We start from the raw sequence: 22,500 nt of genomic DNA, 5'->3' as shown, positions 1-22,500 counted from the left end.
AAAAGGAAAGGATATTGGGATAGGGTATAGACAGGTGTGCGCCGGAATTATTTAAACAGGTGCGGAATTTTAGGAGTCTTTGACGGGTGTAAATACATTGAAACAGGTGTAAATGGACGTAGGTTGATGCAAATTTGTATAAGCAGGTGTAAAAAAGTGTAAACAAGTGTAGGTGAACATAATTAGGTGTGAATAATCAGCCTGCAGGTGTGGATGGGACCTATCAAACGTAGACTTGTGTTTTGAAGGGGGGGGGGGCCTAGAAGACTCCATAGCACGTCTTCCTTAGCGAATTACTTGCAATATTTCGCCTTGATATTGGCATGTATGTTTTTTATGTCTGTCTGATACCGACATACTTTGCATCAGTAACAGGAGAATGATAGTAAGGTGTAAGGCAGAAAATAATCCGCTATGGGAAAAGTGTTACGAAGTGTCCCATGCCAGTAAGAATGCGGCCCGTATAATTTACCCGCTCAGTACGATGACATATATTCCCATCATCATCATCAGTTAGAGAAGATGTCTGATAGAGAAGGGGTTAATGAAGTTCTAAAATCTCTCCTAAGCTGAATAAAATCCTCTGATGATACCATGAATAAAATTAGCATGACGTTCTCGTAGTGAAAGGATTCAAACTTACATCGCGAAAGGGAAGCAAGGATTATATTTTTCATGACGGGTATGGAACGTTTTGGAGATTTGGCCAGCCTGCATCCCAAATTATAGAGTGCAGTTAGCAAGGACAATAAGAGATCAGGCAATTTCTATCATCATCACGTGCTTCGGTCATTATCATAAAAAACTGGAGACTTAATTTCCATGTTAAGATTTAAGGTCTAATCATAAAGCCATACATCGTGGAGAAGAGAAGGGGCCGAACCATGAATTATCCCAGTGACTTAAATCCCGTGGCTGTGGTTGGGATATTTAGGGATCCCGTGGGGGGCGAGGTTTATTTTTATTATTTTTTTTAGATTATGTAATTCGATTTAGAGGAGACTTTTGACCTGGAGAGATTAGATATACCATTCTGAAAACCTTTTCTATAAGAGTTTTCCCAGTACACTAATAAAATCATTTGGTGGTTGGCTGAAGAGAGAAATCTGGTTGAAGGTGTGAGAGATCCCTTGGGGGCGTAGCGAGGTGGTGAGTGATGTGTTATGGGCTATTGTGTGTGACTGTGTCCTTGCCGCCTCCTGTCTCACCCCTGCCTCACCACCTACCTATCCCTACCTCCCCACCTGCCTCTCTCTGCCATCTGTCTTTCTCCTGTCTCGCCACGTTTGTCCCAGCTTGCTCGTCTTTACCACCTGCCTTCGTCCTGCCTCGCCACATCTATCCTTGCCCCGCCACCTGTCTCTTTTTACTGATTGTCTTTGTTCTGTCTCGCCACCTGCCTGCCATCAGCCTCTATCCTGCCTATCCCTACCACCTGCCTCTTGCTTTTACCTTCTTGTTATCCACATCACACCTGCCGCTGTACTGAGACTGTAATTTGAGATGCTTTTTGTCGGGATGTGTTGATGAGATGTAATACCAGGGTGCTAGACGAGGAGAGAAGGAAAGTTACTAAACGTGTTATTAGAGTTAGGAGAGAGAAAGTTACTAGATATGTTGCTAGGGTGCGTTGCTAGGAGAGAGAGTTACTAGAATGTGTTACTAGGGTGCGTTGCTAGGAGAGAGAGTTACTAGATGTGTTACTAGGGTGTGTTCCTAGGAGAGAGAGAGAGAGAGAGAGAGAGAGAGAGAGAGGTACTAGATTGTGTTACTAGGCGGTGTTGCTTGGAGAAACAGTTACTAGGTGTGTTACTAGGGTGTGGTGCTAGGAGAGAGAGAGAGAGAGAGAGAGAGAGAGAGAGAATGAGAGTTACTAAGATGTGTTACTAGAGTGCATTGCTAGGAGAGGGTTACTAAGATATGTTACTAGGGTGTGTTTCTAGGAGCAGCAAATATCTAACGAGCAACCATTTGCCAGGTAGATATTCCCCTGAGCTGATAGAACTGCTTGATGTTAGAGTAAATTTTTGGAGTTAGACGCTAATCCTAAATGCGTTAGTTGAGTTAGAAGTTACTGTAGATTAAAACACTAAGGAGAGCAGACTGCCTTAAAGTGAATATAATCGTCTGGCCTTAGAATGAATTATATACTACAATGATACGCCATTCTTGAAAATCTGAGATAGTAGAAAATTATAGGGAACAAAATATATGAGTATTGAGTTATTAAATTGAAACACGAGTGCAGAACCTCATACATTATTCATCCAGTCTCTTGTCTTGTTCAGTCCACACTTTTTCTTCACTCGTTCATTTTCTCCGTGTTTCCAGTGATTTATGGCGTGATTAAATATATTTCTTTTTAGCTTCTTTTGGCATTGAGGCAGGCAGGGTTGGGGAGAGGAAGGGGGGATCTCCAGACGAAGGAAGGGAAGGGTGGGGAGAGGGAAGGGGGAGAGGAGGGGAAGCGAACAATACAATAAGTGATCAATAATTCTGAGGCAAAAATATCAGACCCCGTAATTTCGTGCGAGTGGGGCGAACCATGAAGGGGGTGAGAGATTAGCCCGCTCTTTCTCACACCCCCTAATCCTGCGACCTTGCTTTTTAATCAGGCTTGTGTTTGTTGTTTTTTTTGTGATTTTAGTTGGTTTTCGTTTTCATTAAAGTATTTTGGTGTATTATTTTTTAATGGTTGTATGATTTCTGTTTTTGTCATTTTGTTTTTCATGTGTCAGACTTTGTGCTTTGGCTAGGTATTTCATTCATTAAGTCCCGGATCTATTCATATGCATATTTTTTTTCATTCATTCATTGCCAGACGCCATGTATCCCAGACGGGGTGGCCAATGGCTTAGAGTTAATTGTTTTACAGGGAGGGGCACTAATCCTCCACCAACCCCACTTGACACGTAGGGATGCCAACAGCATCTCCATATGCATATCATATGACAAATACACCCTCGCACTTCACCACATGGGCACTAATACTCACCGTCCATACTAAAGACATGCCAGGACTGTCTCATGCAGGACTGGTGTGATGGTGTTAGGTGGAATGATTTTTAAGACATGTTGGTGGGTCAGGCTGAGACCTTAATTAACTCCTTTACTATTACAGGTCCATCTACCGGTGAATAAAAATAGTTTGGTGGGTAGTCTGAGTAAAGTAAGAGAGAGAGAGAGAGAGAGAGAGAGAGAGAGAGAGAGGTCTTAGTAAGGTGTTTATTTTCAAGTAATTTGCGTTCGGTTATTCTGTCCCAACTCATCTTTTTTCTTATCAACCCGGGTAACTGTAGTCGTCTTCAGATTTTTAGTAGGACAGGTGGAAGAATTTTAGAGCCAGGTTTGTGATAGAGTCAGGTGTGTGATAGAACCAGATATGTGATAGAACCAGGTATGTGATAGAGCCAGATATGTGATAGAGTCAGGTATGTGATAGAGCCAGATATGTGATAGAGCCAGGTCTGTGATAGGGCCAGGATTGTGATAGAGCCAGGTATGTGATAGAGCCAGGTATGTGATAGTCAGGTATGTGATGTGGAGGAAGGAAGAAAGGAAGGGAGGAGGGGAAGATGCCAAACCGTGGGAGCGACGTGGGAAAAAGTGAGAACGAGAGAGGCAGTTTTGTTATGCTAGTTGCGCAGTGTTGGTAGAGTGAATTGTTGTTGCGCAGTGTTGGTAGAGTGAATTGTTGTTGCGCAGTGTTGGTAGAGTGAATTGTTGTTGCGCAGTGTTGGTAGAGTGAATTGTTGTTGCGCAGTGTTGGTAGATTGACTTGTTGCGCAGTGTTGGTAGAGTGAATTGTTGTTGCGCAGTGTTGGCAGAGTGAATTGTTGTTGCGCAGTGTTGGTAGAGTGAATTGTTGTTGCACAGTGTTGGTAGAGTGAATTGTTGGTGCGCAGTGTTGGTAGAGTGAATTGTTGTTGCACAGTGTTGGTAGAGTGAATTGTTGGTGCGCAGTGTTGGTAGAGTGAATTGTTGTTGCGCAGTGTTGGTAGAGTGAATTGTTGTTGCACAGTGTTGGTAGAGTGAATTGTTGGTGCGCAGTGTTGGTAGAGTGAATTGTTGTTGCGCAGTTAAATAGCATTGTCTTTATCCTCTACCATGTTAGGCGAAAGAAACTGCAAAAGGACGAAAATCTGTGCCAGCTTAAAGTGAACGAACTATAGTGATACAGATTAAGTTTAACCCATTTCCCTTCGAGTACGTATTTTTTCATATATAGTCGTGCTTCTGTCAGACGATTTTGCCCAGCTTAGGGGAGGCTTTCCTTAACCCCTTCTGTACGAGAGGTCATTCCTGAGCTGAATAAAATCGTCTGGAGGCAGTAAGAGTAAACCATCATCATCATCATCATCATCATCATCATCATCATCATCATCATCATCATCATCATCACTGTCATACTAATTTTCATTATCATCATCATCATCATCATCATCATACTCATCATCATCATCATCATCCAGACATCTTTCCACACCGAAGCATGTCACCATATTGACGTCACTACATTGATGGAAGTAATGATAGAAACTGAGTAGGAGTGGAAGGGTTATAACGAGATGCTTAGTAAGAAGATGCAACAGTTTCAGCCCGACTTGGATCCTCCCCAGTTGTGAATAGAGAGGGAACGTAGGCGTGTGTGTATGGAGAGAGAGAGGGGGGGGGGGAAGAAAGTAAGCTGGGAGGAGTGGGGGAGAAGGAAGGAAACGCAGCAGGAGCGTTAGGCGTTGCGCTATTACTACTGCTATAATAATGGTAATAGTAATAGTAGTAGAAGTAGTAGTAGTAGTAGTTGTTGTTGTTTTTGTTGTTGTGACTTCAAAGGGATGATTAAGCACTTCAAAGACATCATCTGTATATTAGTATTCCTTCTCCCAGGCGAAATAATTCATCTTAGAAGGACCTCTGTTAGTGAAGATAATGAAGGCAGTATCTAACCCCTCCAGTTCCATAAGCCTTTCCCAGGCTGAATAAAATCGTCTGGAGATAAGAATACAGTGAAAATGACCTCGCGTGACCGGAGAGGCGAATGACCGCTCCAAACGTCGTAGATAAAGGCGTAGTCGGATTTCCGGTGTACCATATCCTCAAAATTTTTACTTCTGGATTAAAAAAAGAACGATCTGTTGTTTGATTCTAGGCCAGTTGTTTCATCATCATCATCATCATCATCATCATCATCATCATCATCATCACAGTCGTCATCTTAACTGAGGAAACGACAAGAAGAGAACGGTATCCCATGATAAATAGAGAGGACAAATAAGGAGGGCAAAAGGAAAACTGGGGGAAAGCAGATAATTAGAGAGAGAAAAATAATATAAAAGTCAAGAAAGAGAAAATTTCATACGAGAAAAAGGAAGGAAGCCTGGGGAAAAGAGAAAAATGAGAGGGAGGAAGAAGACAGGAAAAGAAAATAGAACAATAGGTAGGGAGAGACAGGAAGAAGAGAGAGAGAGAGAGAGAGAGAGAGAGAGAGGATGGTGTGATGGGTGGTGGGAAGTGGTGAAAGTCTGGTTATATCTCCTTATGTGGTCACCGCTTATTCCCACCCCATGGGATGTTGACGCCGGGGCTGGACGTGTAGTGGTGCAATATCTGTTTTTGTTGAGAAGTGTGTATGTCCTCTGCTGGTGAAATGTGTGTCAGGGGGTGAAAAGGGCCTAGTGGTGGTGAAATGTGTGTTTTTGTTGTGATATGTGTGCTGTGATGGTGATGAAGGTGTTTTTGTAAAGAAGTGTTTGACTGGTGAAATGTGTGCTTTGGTAGTGATGGGTGTGTTGTGCTGGTGAAGAGTGTGTGTGTGTGTGTGTGTGTGTGTGTGTGTGTGTGTGTGTGTTTTGGTGAAAGTAATATAGTTGTGATATGTATGTTATGGTGTGTAGTGATGTAATATGTGTGTGTGTGTGTGTGTGTGTGTGTGTGTGTGTGTGTGTGTGTGTGTGTTGTGTAATGGTTGTCCTCTAGTATGTCACTCATCAGAGCCTGTCACACCACTCTGAACAAGACGCAACACTCCGGAACTCCTCTCTTCCCTCTCTCCCTCCCTCACTTCCCTCCTTCTCTTCCTTCCTCCCTCTCCCTTTCTTCTTTCCTTTCCCCTTTGTGATATTCGTCCGTCTAATGCTCCTTCTCTCCCTCCCTTCCATCTCTTCCTCTTCCTTTAATATTCCCATCAATTCTCCCTTTCTCTCTTGCCTTTTGATACCTTCAGCCTTCCCTCCCTCACTCTCTACCTCTCCCTCTTTCTCTCTCCCTCTTTCTGTATCTCCTTCCCTCTCTTCTTCTTTCTCCTTTTTACCTTCCCCACTTTTCTCTCCTCACTCACTCCTTACTTCTCTTCGTCTTTGTCTCCATACCTTCCTCCTTCCTTACTTACCTCTTCACATTACCTCCTCCCGCCCTTTTCCTCCGACAGCATAGCCCTTCTCTTTGCCCCATCAGCCCTCCCCTCCCACCACCATCCCTTCTCACTTTCATTTCTTCTTAATTTTCCCCCTCCTTTCCTTCTTTCTCCCACATTTTCTCTCTCCTTCCCTCCGACCTTCCCTACCTTCCTCCTTCACTTTCCATCTCCTTCTGACTGCCTACCCTATCACATTCTCCTTCATTTTCACCTTCATCACATTGTTCTTCCTATCATTTTCTTCCTCCTTCCCTGCCTTCCTCCAGCACCCTACCTCCAGTGAATGCACAACTCACACTTCCACAAACACCCCTACTCCCCTCGCACATCCAAAAGTTGCATTTTTGGACTTGATTTGATATATTGTAAGTTCGTTTCACTGTAAATACGTTTGTTAATATTGAATTGTAACCCCCATAAAGTTCTGATGAAGTTAACCCAGTAAAGTTTGGTGAAGTTAACCCTGTCAAGCCAAGGACGCCATTATTTTTTTATTTTCTATTCTAGCTGCTACTTGATGATTTTATTAACTTCGGGAGAGCACCACAGTAACGAAGGGGTGCATGAGGGCTGCATCTAACCCGTTGTAGCTCGAAAAGGCCTGTGAAAACTAAATAAAAAAAAATCGTATGGAAATTAGATTAAAACGAAAGAGAGGTCCCTGAGTGCGGAGTTGTGAAGTACTGAATTGCTTGGTCTTATCTCTTCGCGCTTTGGATACAGCTTGTAATCCAAGCACGGGCATGAGGGAGTGTGTTTGTGTGGGTGTTGTGCGGGGCCGTGTCCTGAGAGTAGAGTAAATAAATGTTCTCTCTCTTTGCTGCATCTCCTTCACACTTACTCCCTCTGCCTTCTACTTGTGGGGTTTATTTTTGTATGTTTTTTTCCTATTCTTGTCACATTTTTGTCCTGTCTTCATTCTATCTTCATCCTCTCCTCATTATTCATTCCTTCTCTTTATTCTGTGTTCCCGTCGCTCTTCCTCTCCTCCCCCCCTCCCCACTTTCTCTCATACCGTTCTCTTCTAGCCTTCCTCCTAATTGGCTTCATCCTTCATCCTTTCTCTTTGTTTCTCTGTCTTCGTTTCTCTCCATTCCTCCTTCATCTTCTCGCTTCCCCGCGTCCCTTCTTCCTCTTGTTGTCTCTCCTTCTCTTCCTATCTTTCGTCCCATCCTCCAACCCCTTCCTCTCTTCTCTTCTTTTCTCTCTCCTTTCCTCTTTTTTTTTTTCTTCTGCTTCCCTTCTTCCCTTCTCCTTGACTCCTTCCTTTCCTTCACCTTCTTCCCTGTCCTGTCTCCCTTCCACTCTTCTTTTCTCCATGCCTCTTTCCTTTCCCCCATCTTCATCTCTCCCTACCTATCTACCTTCCTCCCTTCTCTTCTTTCTGCCTCTCTCGTTTACTCCTTCCTCTTCTCCCTGTCTCCCTTCTTCCCTTCTCTTCTCCCTACCTTTTTCCGTTTCTCCATCCTCTTCTCTCCTGATCTATCTTCCTTCCTCCCATCTCTTCTCCGTGCGTCTTGCGTTTCCTCTTTCTTCGCCTCCTTGTCTCCCTCCCTTCTCTTCTCCGTGCGTTTCCCCTTTCTTCTTGCCTCTTCTCCCTGTCTCCCTCCCTTCTCTTCTCCGTGCGTCTACTCTTTCCTCTTTCCTTCTTCTCCCTGTCTCTCTCCATCCCTTCTCTTCTCCCTCACCGCTTCAGCTCGAGTAAGACACCACTCTGGCACTTCCGGAGCTCCACCTCTCTTCGCATTCCTCCCCGCCCATGAGGCTTTGATGTTCTAGGAAGTGGAGAGGGGGCAAAAAAGAAAAAAAAAAAAGGAAAGAAAACAAATACTCCACCACAAAAAAGCAGAAAAAACTGTAAAGCGTAAACAAGTAACGTAAGGAAATAAGGCAAATAAAATAGTGATATAAAGAAATTGGTCTAAGAATTATGGTAAGAAAGTGTAGAGGGGGGGAGGTCTTAGTGCCCTTCCTAACAACCATTCGTACTCCTCCGTGCTACTAACACTAACTGCAACTACCACTGTCACCTCTCTGTCTCTACAACATAACACATCCATCTCTGCCATTACACTGCTTGCCTTCTTATTATCGCAGTCTTGAAATTACTAGAACAACCACTACAACAATCACCATCACTATCACCACCAGTACTCCAGCACCATCATTTACCGCAACAACCACCTCCACTGTCACCACTCCACTTCCATCACTACCACCTCCACCACCTCCATCACGTCCTCCACCACCACCACTTCTATTAACACCTCCCACAGCTAACACCCTCACCCTCTACACCAACCACCATCACAATCTGCCTCAACACCTTTTACAACCACGAACCCCAGACCCACCACCACAACAATTACCACCCCACCCCTCCACATCCACCACCACGACCCTATCTACGACCTTCATCTCCGCCCCTCACTCCACCCAACACCACCACCACCACCACAGCCACCGCCACCAACACCCTCTTATCACAACCACCCACTGTGATGTGTCTGCTCGCCTCACTACCACCACACTACCACTAACTACCAACACTCTCAGTAACCACAACTACTAGTACCCGAACAGGAATAACTACTGCAACCACCAACATTTCGAAACCACAACAACCAACATTCAAACAGCAGCAACTACCACAACTACCAACACTGAAGAACCACTATGATCAACTCTTAACAACCACAATATACACCAAGCCTGATTAACCACAACTCTTAGCAATGGAACAGCAACAACTACCACGACTATCAACATTCAGGAACATTACTACCAACATTTGACCAGTTATAACAACCACAACCTCCACCACCAACATCCCATACTTCCACACTAACAACTAAAGCAACCATAATTACAACGCCTACCACCATACGAAGGACCACAATACCACAACTACCACCCCTCGAAAACCACAACGACATTACCTACCATCATTCGAGGCTTCACAAATACCACAAACTACCAACGGCACAACTACCACATCTACCAACACTCACAACTGCCGTCACCAATAACCAAAACTACCACAACTGAAACAACCAGTACAATAACCACAGCTACCATCAGCACTACCATCACTACCGCCACGAGTAAGAAGAGGGAGTGGCAGCTGTGTAACCAAGCCTGCCTCTGAACCCTTCTGGTTATCACTCTTCACACGCGTTGCTTAGAACCCCTTCTTACCGCCCTGCCCTACCATGTCCTGCCTTGTCCTGCCCTACCCTACCCCACCCTGCCCTACCATGTCCTGCCTTGTCCTGCCCTACCCTACCCCACCCTTCCCTACCATGTCCTGCCTTGTCTCTCCCTGTCCTACCCCATATCACCCTGTCCGCCCAGTCTTTCCCCTCCCTGCCCTACCCCGCCTTGGCCTATCCCACCCTGTTCTGGCCTGTCTTACCCTGCCACACATTACCCTACTCTGTACAATTTATTTGAAACCTTACCCTACCCAAACATACATTCCTTTCCCATCCCTACCCTATCCCACTTACTTTACTATTTCCCTGCCCTGCCCTACCCAACCCTACCCTACGCCAACCTACCCATCCACCCATCTTAGTGAACTCAGAATCCCACAAAATATAGCAGATTGGACAGCCATCAAATAAATCCCCTTTGCAGATGATAAAGGGATGGGGGATTTATTACTTAAGAACCGTTTTAGCCTTATGTAAATCCATTTTGCTAATTCTTCGTGTTTTTTTTTTTGTGATTCAGGTTTCTGTGTGTGTGTGTGTGTGTGTGTGTGTGTGTGTGTGTGTGTGTGTGTGTGTGTGTGTGTGCAGGTCTTGTTGTGTGTACTTTAGTGGTTGTCGATTCAAGCTCGTGTGTGCATGGTCTGGTGTGAGTAAACTGTTAGAGAGAGAGAGAGAGTACTGTTTATTAAGCTAACCCTCTCAACACCATGACGTCCCTTCCATGTACTGTTGCTACTACCAGACGATTTTAGTCAACTGAGGAGAGGACAGTAGCGGAGAAGGAGGGGATTAAACTCTACATCTAACCCCTCCAGCTCGTAAAGCCTACCCTAAGCTGGAGAAAATCGTCTGAAGGAGGAAGAATACTACCCGGTACGTCATGGGGCTGAAGGGATGATAAGTCGACCTTGGAGTGTAGAGATGGACCACTGCTACTACTACAACAACAACTACTACTACTACTACTACTATTCTTGCCTTCTCCAGACGGTTTTAATTCTGATTCCTAGGGACGTTCGGTAACCCCTTCACTACTAGACGTGTGTTCGAAGATGAAGGAAATCGTCTGGTTAAAAATATACGGCATTACGTCATGAGAGTGAAGTGGTTAAGAGGGTAGATAAGGAGGGGGGGAGTTAGTGATGATGGACGTGGAGATGGGGAGAGGAAGACGGGAGGAGGGGAGGAAAATGCTTACTAAGGCTGCTTTACGAGTGTGTATGTAGAGGGACAGGGGTAAGTGTGTGTGTGTGTGTGTGTGTGTGTGTGTGTGTGTGTGTGTGTGTGTGTGTGTGTGTGTGTGTGTTGGGGGATGGGGTGGCGCGGGTAAGTGTGTGTATGTAGTGAGAGTAATGTGTTCATACTGTGTGTGTGTGTGTGTGTGTGTGTGTGTGTGTGTGTGTGTGTGTGTGTGTGGTTTTGATCATGTTAATGTGCGTAGATGTGGTACGCTTGGCAAGAGTGTAATATGTAGACTGTGTGTGTGTGTGTGTGTGTGTGTGTGTGTAGGAAGGTTAGTATATGCAACCAGTATTCTAAAGAACATGAGGCTGTGAATGAATGAGCCTACACTATGCCAACTCAGCAACAACACCAGATGGCAGTTGGCACCCTCTCCCCGGCACCCCACCCGCCTCATGGCACTTCACCCTGGCATGCACCCTATCCAGCATCATCAGCACCCTGGCAATCTCTCCCAAGTTTGGCATATTCATGACTCTTAGCACCCTTACTTTGATGCCTTACACCCCTACATCCTGATTCTCTCATATCTTCACCTTTGCATCTTAGACATTTACCTTAAAACTTTCACCCTAATGTTCTTACACCCGTAGCTTTACAGCCTTACCTTGCTTAAGCTAACTCTCACATCTTCACCCTTACCCCCCACAGCATAACCCTTCCTGTACACCCTTAGTCTTCCGCCACCACCCTCAGCCTCCCCCCTCACCCTCTTATCCTAGCCAGTCCTAGCCACTTGTTACTGTAAGCTGTCTCACCCTTGAACTTTCAAATATTTACCCTCACTTTCACCCCTTTCTCTGTCACCCTCTCACTCTCACATATTTACCCTTTTTCCATACCTCTCTCACCCTACCTCTCTCACTCTCACACCTGCCCCCCCTCCTCCGGCACTGAGCAACCTTGGCAGTGAGTGAGGATGGTATGTGTGTTTGTGTGTGTGTGTGTGTGTGTGTGTGTGTGTGTGTGTGTGTGGTCAAGGTCAGGAGTATTGGTTAGGTCAATACTAGACACTCCTGCACACATAACTCCTCTCACTCTTCACTCTAAGGGGAAGTGAAGTGTGGACTAGATGAAGTGTTAGTTAGGGCATTATCAGACACTTCACTAGCACTGCCTTCACTCGTCACGGGAAGAGGAAATGTGAAGTGACGAGGAGGTGAAGTAAAATGAAGAGAATTTTAGATAAGGTGAAGCATTTGTAAGCAAGATGAAGTGAAGTTAAGGGTACTATACTGTGCCTGTAACACTTCACATAAGATCCACTTCAGGACGGTATCATCTGGAAGGGAGAGTGACAGCCAGAAGTAACCCAACTTAGTGCTGGTGAAGTATGAATGAAAAAGGGATATTTGTAGTGAGAGATGCTTGGGGAAGTAGAAGAGTTGTAGTGGATATTTGTGTCAGGGATTGTAAATGTCATTGGTATAAGGAGATAGGATACGTGCTTGAGCTGTAAATGAAGTAAGTAATGAAGTGAATGTGAAATAGAAGGGAGTGGAAAGATGAGAATAGAAAGATGAGAAAATGGAATGCAGTGGAAAGATGAGAATAGAAAGATGAGAAATGGAATGCAGTGGAAAGATGAGAACAACCAGTAAAAATGAATATGCCTCAAATAAGAATATGAAGCGTTAATGTAGTAGTGAAAATTCTTCCCCTTGTTAAAAGTAACTGGTAAATGAGTGAGTGCATTGTATTATGTTGCCTGGGCGAAATTGGATACCCGGATAATACTCTTACTTGGCGGGACACGTAACAGGGCTAACGAGACATTACGGTGTACCAGGGCAGGTGAACTAGGTGAGGGGTGAGATAGATGGAGAGAGGGGCAGGTGGAGGCGTGAGACAGGTGGAGTGTGAGGCAGGTGGAGGGACAGGTGGAGGGAGAGGCAGGAGGTTAAATGCTAAGCAGGTGACTGTAAGTGGAAGGTTACGCAAGAATTTAAACAAAAGAAAATAAAAGGAAGGAGAAACAGATGGGGTGCAGGACAGGTGAGGTGGAGGAGGGAGTAGCCATGTGGAGTGACCTGAGGCTGCTCCACATAACGTTAATGAGAGGGCTGGTGAGTGGAGTGTGGTTAACTCTGCTACATTACTCCACCCTCCACTTTCCTTACTTCACCTTCTTCTGTCTTCACTTTTCCTACTTCACCTCCTTCACTTGCCACAGTCCTTTCCGCTGCCCTTAATTCATTACCTACTCTCCCGATACCTTTTCCACCTCTTCCATTCTTAAAATTATGCACTTTATCTTCTTCACAGTCCACTTCCTCCACCATCTGTCTCCCCCATTGGACAAACGAGTACTCAATCCTTTATCTCCTCTGCTCTCCACCTCCTTTTTCCACCTCTCGCACCCTCCTCCTCCACACCTCCACCCTTTGTCCTCCACCTCCTCCACGCCCACTCCACCCCTTTTTATGACACCGCCTTAGGTCTACTCCTCTTCCTCCCGATTCATTCCACACTATCCTTTTCTCTCCAATTCTTTCTTGTCGATCCTCTTCTCTCCAGTTCTCTGCATCAACTCTCATACCATACATTCTGCTCTCTCTCTCTCTCTCTCTCTCTCTCGTTTGATCGCTCCTTTTCTCCCTAAGTCTCTAGTCCCAGTATCTCCCTTTTCCTCCTTCCCTCCCCCTATCTCTCCCTCCCGACCTCCTTTTTTCCACCTCTCCACATCCTTCTCTTCATGTCCACCTACATCCCAGTTTAGCGTTTATATACTTTATTTCTAACTCCCTCCCCTTCCTTTTGTCTCCCTCTCTCTGCATTTCTCTCACTCCTCACCTCCCTTCTTCCACCGCCCCACATCCCTCCCTTCATCTCATCCTACACTCTGTTCGTCTCTCCTTCTCCCCAAGCTTTTACTCCCCATGCCTTTCTCCCCCTCCGTCTTCACCCACTTTCGTCTCCATTTCTACAGTCTCTCAGAAGGTGATTAAAATTACTTGAAGATACCTGGAGTACAGTACGCGTCATCGTTCTGAAGAGCTGCGATATGGTGATGTGATGAGTTGCAAGTGTGTGTGTGTGTGTGTGTGTGTGTGTGTGTGTGTGTGTGTGTGTGTGTGTGTGTGTGATATTACTTTTCCTTGGTCTGTGCTATTAATTCTCACTCAGGTGTTAAGCATCCAGGCAGCTGTGTGTGTGTGTGTGTGTGTGTGTGTGTGTGTGTGTGTGTGTGTGTGTGTGTGTGTGTGTGTTGAAGGGGAGGGTAGGTTAGGACAATGTCAGCGTGTGTTTGCGAGGGCCTGTTTGTTTGTATAGGCGTGTTTGCCTCTGAGTGTCCGTGAGGGTGTGTATCATTGTGTATGCTTTGTTTGTGTGTGTGAGTTGAGGTGTGGTTTATGGAGGTGTGTGTGTGTGCCTATGTGTGTGTGTGTGTGTGTGTGTGTGTGTGTGTGTGTGTGTGTGTGTGTGTGTGTGTGTGTGTGTGTGTGAGAGAGAGAGAGAGAGAGAGAGAGAGAGAGAGAGAGAGAGAGAGAGAGAGAGTCTGTGTTACTGTGAGCTTTTTTTTTTTTTTATGGAAGAACCAAAGAGTGGCAGCCTGCGTGATGTATGTATATGTGTGTGTGTGTGTGTGTGTGTGTGTGTGTGTGTGTGTGTGTGTGTGTGTGTGTGTGTGTGTCCACGTGCGGGACGGAGGACGACAGGGTGAACCAATCAGCGTGGTTAGGTGAGAGGCAGGTGGCAGGCAGAGGGTAGGGGGTAGGGGGAGAGGCAGGGGGGTATGCTAAGTGAGGTAGATCCCATGCAGCTGTCCTTATCCCCTCACACACACACACACACACACACACACACACACACACACACACACACACACACACACACACACACACACACACACACACACACACACACACACACACACACACACACACACACACACACACACACACACACACACACACACACATTTCTTCCTACCCTTCCTCACATCAACGCAACAGTTAAGGTCACACACACACACACACACACACACACACACACACACACACACACACACACACACACACACACACACACACACACACACACACACACACACACACAGCCCCCCTAATTTGAGACTATAAGTACAGTATAGTTGACAAGTGTGTAAGTGGCTGGAGTGTGTAAGTGTTGCCAACTGGTCGGTAGAAGAGGATGGTTGGGTTGGCAGAATGATGGTAGTTGGGATATGTAAGTGTTGGCAATGGGTTGGCACAAGGATATGGTGGGGTTTGGTAAAGTGGTGACGATTGGTATATATAAGTGAAAGTGTTGGCAATGAGTTGGTACAAAAGGCTGGATGGGTTGGCATGATGGTGGCAGTAGGGATGTGTCAGTGATGGTATGGTTTGGAGATGTGAGTAGTGTTGGCAGTTGGTTGGTACAAAAGGTCAGGTGAGTTGGCAGAGTGATGGCAGTAGGGGTATGTAAGTGTTGGTTGGAATATCTGAGTTGTGTTGGAAATTGATTAGTATATGGGGATGGTTGTGTTGGTAGAATGTTGGCAGTAGTTGTGGACAAGTGTTGGCAATTGGTTTATACAAGGAGTTGGATGGGTTGGTAGAGTGGCAACAGTTGGCGTATGTGATTATGGGGCTGGGGTTGTAAGTGGTGTTGTTACTTAATGGTGAGGTTGGCAGAACTGAGAGAGAGAGAGAGAGAGAGAAAGAGAGTCAAGCAACGTATGAGTAAGAAAGAGACAGGAGAGTTGGAGAGAAGAGTGAGAAAGGAAAGTAAGAGGGAGGGTAGTGGGATGGAATATATTGGCCTTAGAAAGAAGAGTAGACAGAAGAATAGGTAGAAATATGAGAAGCGAAATGGGTGAGGTAGAAAAGGGAGAAGAATGGAACTAGCAAGGGAAAGGGTAGGTATATAGTGGGACAGAATAAGGTAAAGGAAATGGATGAGGTGAGATATGGGTAGGAATGGGGAGGAAGTGAGTCAGAAGATGGTGGGGCTGGGAGACGAAAGAGATAGGTAAGGAAGAGGGAGGCAGTGGAAAAGAATTTATTATCACAGAAGAGAAGAGATATGGGTAAGGAAATGGGGAGGTATGTCGTGGGTAGGGATGGGTAGGGAGGAGGTGTAGGTATGAGTCAGAGGGTGGAAGAGAAGGGAGGGAGAAAAGGGTCATATCTAAGGGAAAGGGAGGATGGTGAGAAAGAATGTATTGTCCAGGGCGAGAAAAAATATGGGTAGGGAAATGGGGAAGGTAAATTATGGGTAGGGATGGGTAGGTATGAGTCACATACTTGGAGGTCATAAGGATACAGGGAAGGTAGGGCGGAGGTCAGGGAGGAGGGTAGTAAAAGAGAATGTATTGTCCCGATTAAGAAGGAGACTGAGGCAGGATGAAAGCGTGTGTGTGTGTGTGTGTGTGTGTGTGTGTGTGTGTGTGTGTGTGTGTGTATTGGGGCAGGGTGGGGAATGCGTATGAGGGTAGGTAAGATTGGACTGGACAAGGAATGGGGAGCACTGAGGCAGGATGGGCATTGAAGGCAGAGGGTAAGACACGGCAGGTAAGCTGGGTGCGCAGGAGGAAAAATACGGACACGTGGACAAGGGAGGGTGTAGGGTAATGGTGAGAGAGAATAGGGGATAGGAAAGGATGGAGGAGCAGACATGATGGGGTTATAAACATGGAGAATTATAAAAAAACAGGAGGAAGGGAAATACATCGGCTAGGTCTGGTCAGTGGCAGAAAAGAAAATAGGGAAACACGACTATATATAGGTATAAGAGATAGGGCAGGAGAGGGCATAGAGAGGAGAGAGGTTAGGGCAGAGTGAATAAAGGAGGGCGTAAGGTAGAGAAAGGGACAGGGAGAAGGTACAGGGCAGAGAGGTGAAGGCAAGAAGGGAGCAGGGAACAGGGGAGGGCATAGACAGGGTATGTAGAAGAGGGCATAGGGTAGGATGGGAGAAGGGACAGGGAGACAAGGGAAGGGGGTTACTGGGGAGAGGGAAGGATGCAGGGGGAAGGGGGGGCAGCTGGGAAGGGGAGGGGGACTAAGCGGGGGAAGAGGAGAGGGGGACTACAGAGAACGTGTGGTGTGTGGCTGCGACTAAGTATTCATGAAGGATCCTAACCTCTTTACAGGATCGACAAACTTCCACAAAGTTTCACAATTTTCGCAGGTTTTATTAAGTTGTTCGTACTCTCGCTTGCATCTTGAATTTGATCTGATTGTAAAGTGTTTAGTAGCTGTACGGGTGAAGACAAGCGTATATACAAGGAATTTTATGCACGTCTTCATCTTAGGAGGGTTTATAAATGCCAGTGTCAGGCCCCAGCGAGCGGCCAGTGACGGGACGTTGGTGGGGTTGGGGCAGCCAGTCACCGCACCCACTCCGAGCCGGTAACACCACTCCACGCTACACCCAGACACGCTACACTCACTTGCGGTACACCCAGACACTCGCCTTACACCCTGGCACACTCGCCCTACACACTGATACACTCCATTCACAGGCGTACGGGTTAAGTCATTCGTTGTGCTTTCAGGTACGGTAAATAATGACACGTGCTTGCTTCAGCCACTGGTCACTGAAATAATTGAAATACACTGCACGTTCAGCCAGGTTACACTGCCCTAAGGTACACTGTTACATACAGATATATGGTACTGTCATATATGCTACACCCAGAAACACCACATCACAGTCCTTTCCAGTATACCTCAAACTAATTTTTGCTACACCTAACACCACTTTCAGGTGCACTTTTACGCCCTATACACCCGTACCATACACTAATTTCTTCTGTACCTGCCCACCTTACAACACCCACACCCCTAAACGGTACACCTGGGCGGCCACATTACACCTCCCCACGTACACCTCGGGGTCCGTGCCTAACCTGTGTACGGCCTGTGATAAGCACGACAGGCGGGCGAAAAGGTCAAGCTCTCATGTGTACTCGCCGTGTGTGATGTGTGTGTGCTATGTGTTGTCAGGCATCCTCCAGAACTGCTATGGTGTTGTGTTTTGTGGTATGGAATCTCCCTGCAATGTGTTAAGGATGACATAGTGAAGGTGGACGGAACGGGGGGGAGGCAGAAGAAACAGGTGTTGTGTATTGTGATGTGTGTCCCGTGTGTTGACAGGCACGCTCATGAATCGCGATGGTGTTGTGTTTTGTGGTGCTGAATCCCCCTACGATGTGTTGAGGATGGTAATGTAACACTGGACGGAACGACTGAGAGGCAGAAGCGACAGGTGTTACGTTTGTGGTGTGTTGCAAGAGGGTGATTATGCCAGTACTCTGCACAGGTACTACAAAGATACTCCTGCCTCTGTGTTGCGCTCCGGGTTACACTGAGTACCGCATTCTTTTTTTTATACTGGAAACATTTTATTGATTTATTTTGCACAGTAAACCCTGACAAGATGAAAACTTAGGACATTATTGAAAATTCTTGATTGAAATACCTGAATAGTAATATATGTGTGTGTTATTTATTTATTGTACCGGTATGTGTTTTTATATATTTTTTGTGGGTGAAGTATATAGACCAGTGTTAAGCAAGAACGAACTCAGCTTTGGAACACTTGAAAATCCATGAAGAGAACACCTGAGCGTTGTTCATATTAATTGTAAGGTAGGTTATGGTATGGGAGGTATCATTTCAAACAGTGCTATGTTATGCAAGAACTACTGTTGTTATGGAGAACCTGAACACCCTTGAAGAGAACACTAAGCACTTAGATACGTTATAGAACTCTACGATACGCCGTGTACTGTGCCAATAGAAATCGACCAGTACTGAAACAAGAACGAACACATATGGAAAGCTGTTGAAATACTGTACTTGATTAACACCTGAAAAATATCGCTGTCTGTTTGAACACTGGTAAGTCATTTGAGGGAAAATAGAAGACAAGGAGAAGTGTTCAGAATTACTTTTATTGTAATGGTGGGCACGACTCTGGCAGTGAATGAATATCGGATTATTTTTTCTTTGATCGAATATTTTTTACTCACGTTTTGTTGTGGAGGTTTCTTGGGTATATGAGTGGAGAGAGAGAGAGAGAGAAAGATTCAGCTGAGAAAATCCTCTTGGTAGTGATGGAGTTAATGAAGACAGTATGTAACCCCTCCAGTTCGAGCAGCCTATTTTGACATAAAAAAAAAAAAGTTAAAAGAGAGCAAGAACGAAGCATATAACGCTGCACCGTAGTGAAGGGGTGAAAAATGCAATGTGCGGTGACCTGAAGCAGAATTATCGAAAACTGTGATATCCGGAGAAGGGACGGATGTAAAATGATAGGTGTTTCGTTGGTGTGTGTGTGTGTGTATGTCGGAATACTCGTGCGTGTGTGTGTGTGTGTGCGTGCGTGTGTGTGTAAGTATTTAAGGAATGTGTGTGCCCGGTGGGGTGTTGGAGAGCGTTCTTGTTATGATGAGCTTGTGTGTGTGTGTGTGTGTGTGTGTGTGTGTGTGTGTGTGTAGAGTTTGTTTTCCTACATTGTGTGTCTAATTTCCATGTGCGATGCTTATGGTACGCATGTACGTATGAGAGAGCAAGTATCCACATGAGAGAAAGAGAGAGAGAGAGAGAGAGAGAGAGAGAGTATCCGGATGTGCATTTGAGTGTGTTTGTGCATAAAACTGTAAAACAACTTCCGTATGATGCTCGTATGAGAGAGACAATGCATATACCACGTGTGAGTGAGTGTGTGAGTGGAGTGAGTGTACTAGTGTGTGTGGGTGGAGTAACCTGCCCAGCTTCCTCTTCCCCACCCCACATCCTCCCCACCACCACACCACGCCACATCCCCCTCCCCAGCACCTCCCACACTACGGGCACCACGGGACTCCAGTGAAAGGTAACACGAGGGAATTTCCTAGTCGCTGCAGGAGTCTCAGTCGCCCCCTCCCCCTCCCCTCTTCCTCTCTTTCTCCCTCCCTCAGTAGTCCTGCTCCTCTATCCATGTCTTTAGCTGACTTAATCTTGTTTTCTGTTCTTGTTTTTAGTCGATAACATTGTTTTCTTAGTTATAATGTTTCCTATACCAGACAGCCACGAAAGGACCGAAAGGTTTGTTGCTGTTTGCTTTCCTTTTTATTCCTGTGCACTACCTAACTTGCTCATTCTGCTGCCTCTCCCACCCCCTTCCTTCCTGTTCCCTCCCTCGTGTCCCCGGCCCCCACTCGAGTGAAATGACCCTATGGCGTGGCTCTGGCGTGACATGACCCCCCCAACACCAGATTATAGCCCGATCGACGTGAGCGTGACGCCTCTGTATGGCTGTAAAGGGAGGCTAGAGGGCCAGGGCGTGACTGAAGGGCCACTGGGTAGATTTGTGAGCGCATCCTACATCTATATTTGAGCTTCAGAGGGCAGGTGATCTTGTAGGAAGTTTATCATGAACTGCCAGACGATTATTTTCACTCGAGGGATATTCTTGCCCTCAGAAGAGTTGATGATGGTTTAGTGAGTCATCTTCTCCTCCTCTTCCTCCTCCTCCTCCTCCTCCTCCTCCTCCTCCTCCTCCTCCTCCTGACTCACCCGGGGGATCCTATGACCTGGCGTGACCTGTCGTGGTGATAGATGCGTGGTCGGCTGCTAAGCCATTCCCCCTTACCTCCCATTTCCCCACCTGAGGCCTTTCTTTACGACGGATGTTTCTCTTACCTATACATTATTATTATTATTATTATTATTATTATTATTATTACTCACTTAAAGGCCACCTTCGGCGGCCTTCGCTCGATGTCAAGTCAATTCATATTTTCACTCTGAAGTTAACGGAAATTTGAATTGCTCATGCCGTGAGCGAGACGGAGCGAGGAAGTTTCCCTTCATTTTTATCCTGCTGCGACGCCCGTTGAGAAAAGACAGAGAGAGAGGCAGGATAGTAGTGTTTGCTATTATGCCAAACTATACTGTAGCATTATAGTATACAATTTTAGGACTATAAGGAGGGAGGAAGGAGAGGTGAGGGAGTGATAATACAACAAACACGTCATTCTTCTCGCTTTTGTCATTCTGGTACTTTCAGTGCCTGGTGAAGGACGAATCCATCCCCTCCACTAGAAGCAAAGACCAAATTTGAAGCAAAAGGTCAGAAATGAGTCATAACTCAGGAACCGGTGGCCCGATTGGACTGGAAATTGTTTTATTCTTCAGGTTAGAGCATTTTAATTGTAATATTGCGCCTTTTTTGCTGTGTTACGGAAACAAACAAACATTTAGAAATCGGATCATTATACTATAGATTATTATTGTTATTATTACTATAGTAGTAGTAGTAGTAATACCACCATAATGATATTAGCATATCGTTCTTAGTCGCTCGCTTACTACTCGTACTCTTCCTTAACCTCCACCTGCTTTTGACCACATGATCCCCATATATATATATATATATATAACATGGAAAATGATGGGTTATGAGTGTACTGGTGGGTGTGCCTGAGATGACCCTGGCCTGACCTAACCCTTTATGGCATTCTATTCTCAAACCTTGTGGGTGGATCCTCTTGTTTCTCCTTTTTAAATTCTCTCTCTCTCTCTCTCTCTCTCTCTCTCTCTCTCTCTCTCTCTCTCTCTCTCTCTCTCTCTCTCTCTCTCTCTCTCTCTCTCTCTCTCTCTCTCTCTCTCTCTCTCTCCCTCCCTCCCTTAATATCTTAGAGGGGGCACTAAATAAAACCGGACACCCACAACACATTCACAAGATTAAGATATTAAGTTTCCCTCTCTCGCTATCTTTATCTACTCCTTCAAGGTATTAGGTGGCAGGGCAGAGGAAGTTGAGATAGATATAGGCCTAGGCGATTGAGGGACGCTGGTGATTGAGTGGAGTGATAGATGGAGTGGTAGTTGAGGTGGAGTGAGAAGAGGATGGTTGAGGAGTGGAGTAGTGGTGGAAAGGATGTTGAAATGGAGATGTTGTGGGTAGCTGTGTTTATGGAGAGAGAGAGAGAGAGAGAGAGAGAGAGTGTAAGTATATGTGTGGAAAACAGTAAATAAGTATACATGTATGCTGATAGGTGGGTGAAAGTGCTTGTGTGTATGTAAGTAGAAGTTGTGTGTGTGTGTGTGTGGGTAGATGTGTGTGCGTGCAGGTGGATGAGTGTTCGTGTGTCTGAGAATACCGCAATAGCGTAGAGGGGGGCGTGGACCCCCAGGGAGCTAACCCTCCCTTCATTGGAGATAACACAGGTCAGGCTATATTGGTCTCTCTCTCTCTCTCTCTCTCTCTCTCAAAGCAGGAAAGAGAGAGAGAGAGAGAGAGAGAGAGAGAGAGAGAGAGATTTCAAAGAGCCATTGTTTAGGACTTGTGTGGAGTATCATCTCATTGGGTCTGGGTGTAGCGTAAAACATGGAGAGAGAGAGAGAGAGAGAGAGAGAGAGAGATCAGTATTCTAGTCCCACTCTTGAACCAGCCTACGTGGAATGTTATTTTTCTTTTTTCTTATGTTCTTTAAGTGATTACAATGGACTAGTTGGACTCAGTGAGAATTAGGACAGAGTTGTTGAGTAACCCCGGACTACGCCTTCAGAGCAGACCTATGAACCGTAGGCAAGCAACCATCCCTGCATTCCATATTCCCTTTTGGTGGACAGCGAGGACAGAGTGAGGGATGAGAGTTAGTAAGAGGGGAATGAGAGCAGTGAGGAGGGAT

The 22,500-nt window shown here is 45.7% G+C and overlaps 1 protein-coding gene across 2 annotated transcripts in view; it reads left to right on the top strand.

The window, feature by feature from the left end:
- pico (ras-associated and pleckstrin homology domains-containing protein pico) overlaps window positions 1–22,500 on the top strand; it is a 735,402-nt gene that overhangs the window by 403,060 nt on the left and 309,842 nt on the right. The window lies entirely within an intron of this gene.

Source organism: Coenobita brevimanus, chromosome 43, assembly GCF_032717465.1.
Source record: "Coenobita brevimanus isolate Jiangsu-jjx chromosome 43, ASM3271746v2, whole genome shotgun sequence".
Taxonomy (NCBI): domain Eukaryota; kingdom Metazoa; phylum Arthropoda; class Malacostraca; order Decapoda; family Coenobitidae; genus Coenobita; species Coenobita brevimanus.
Note: the sequence above shows the minus strand (reverse complement) of the source record. Positions and strands in the feature narration are given on the sequence as shown.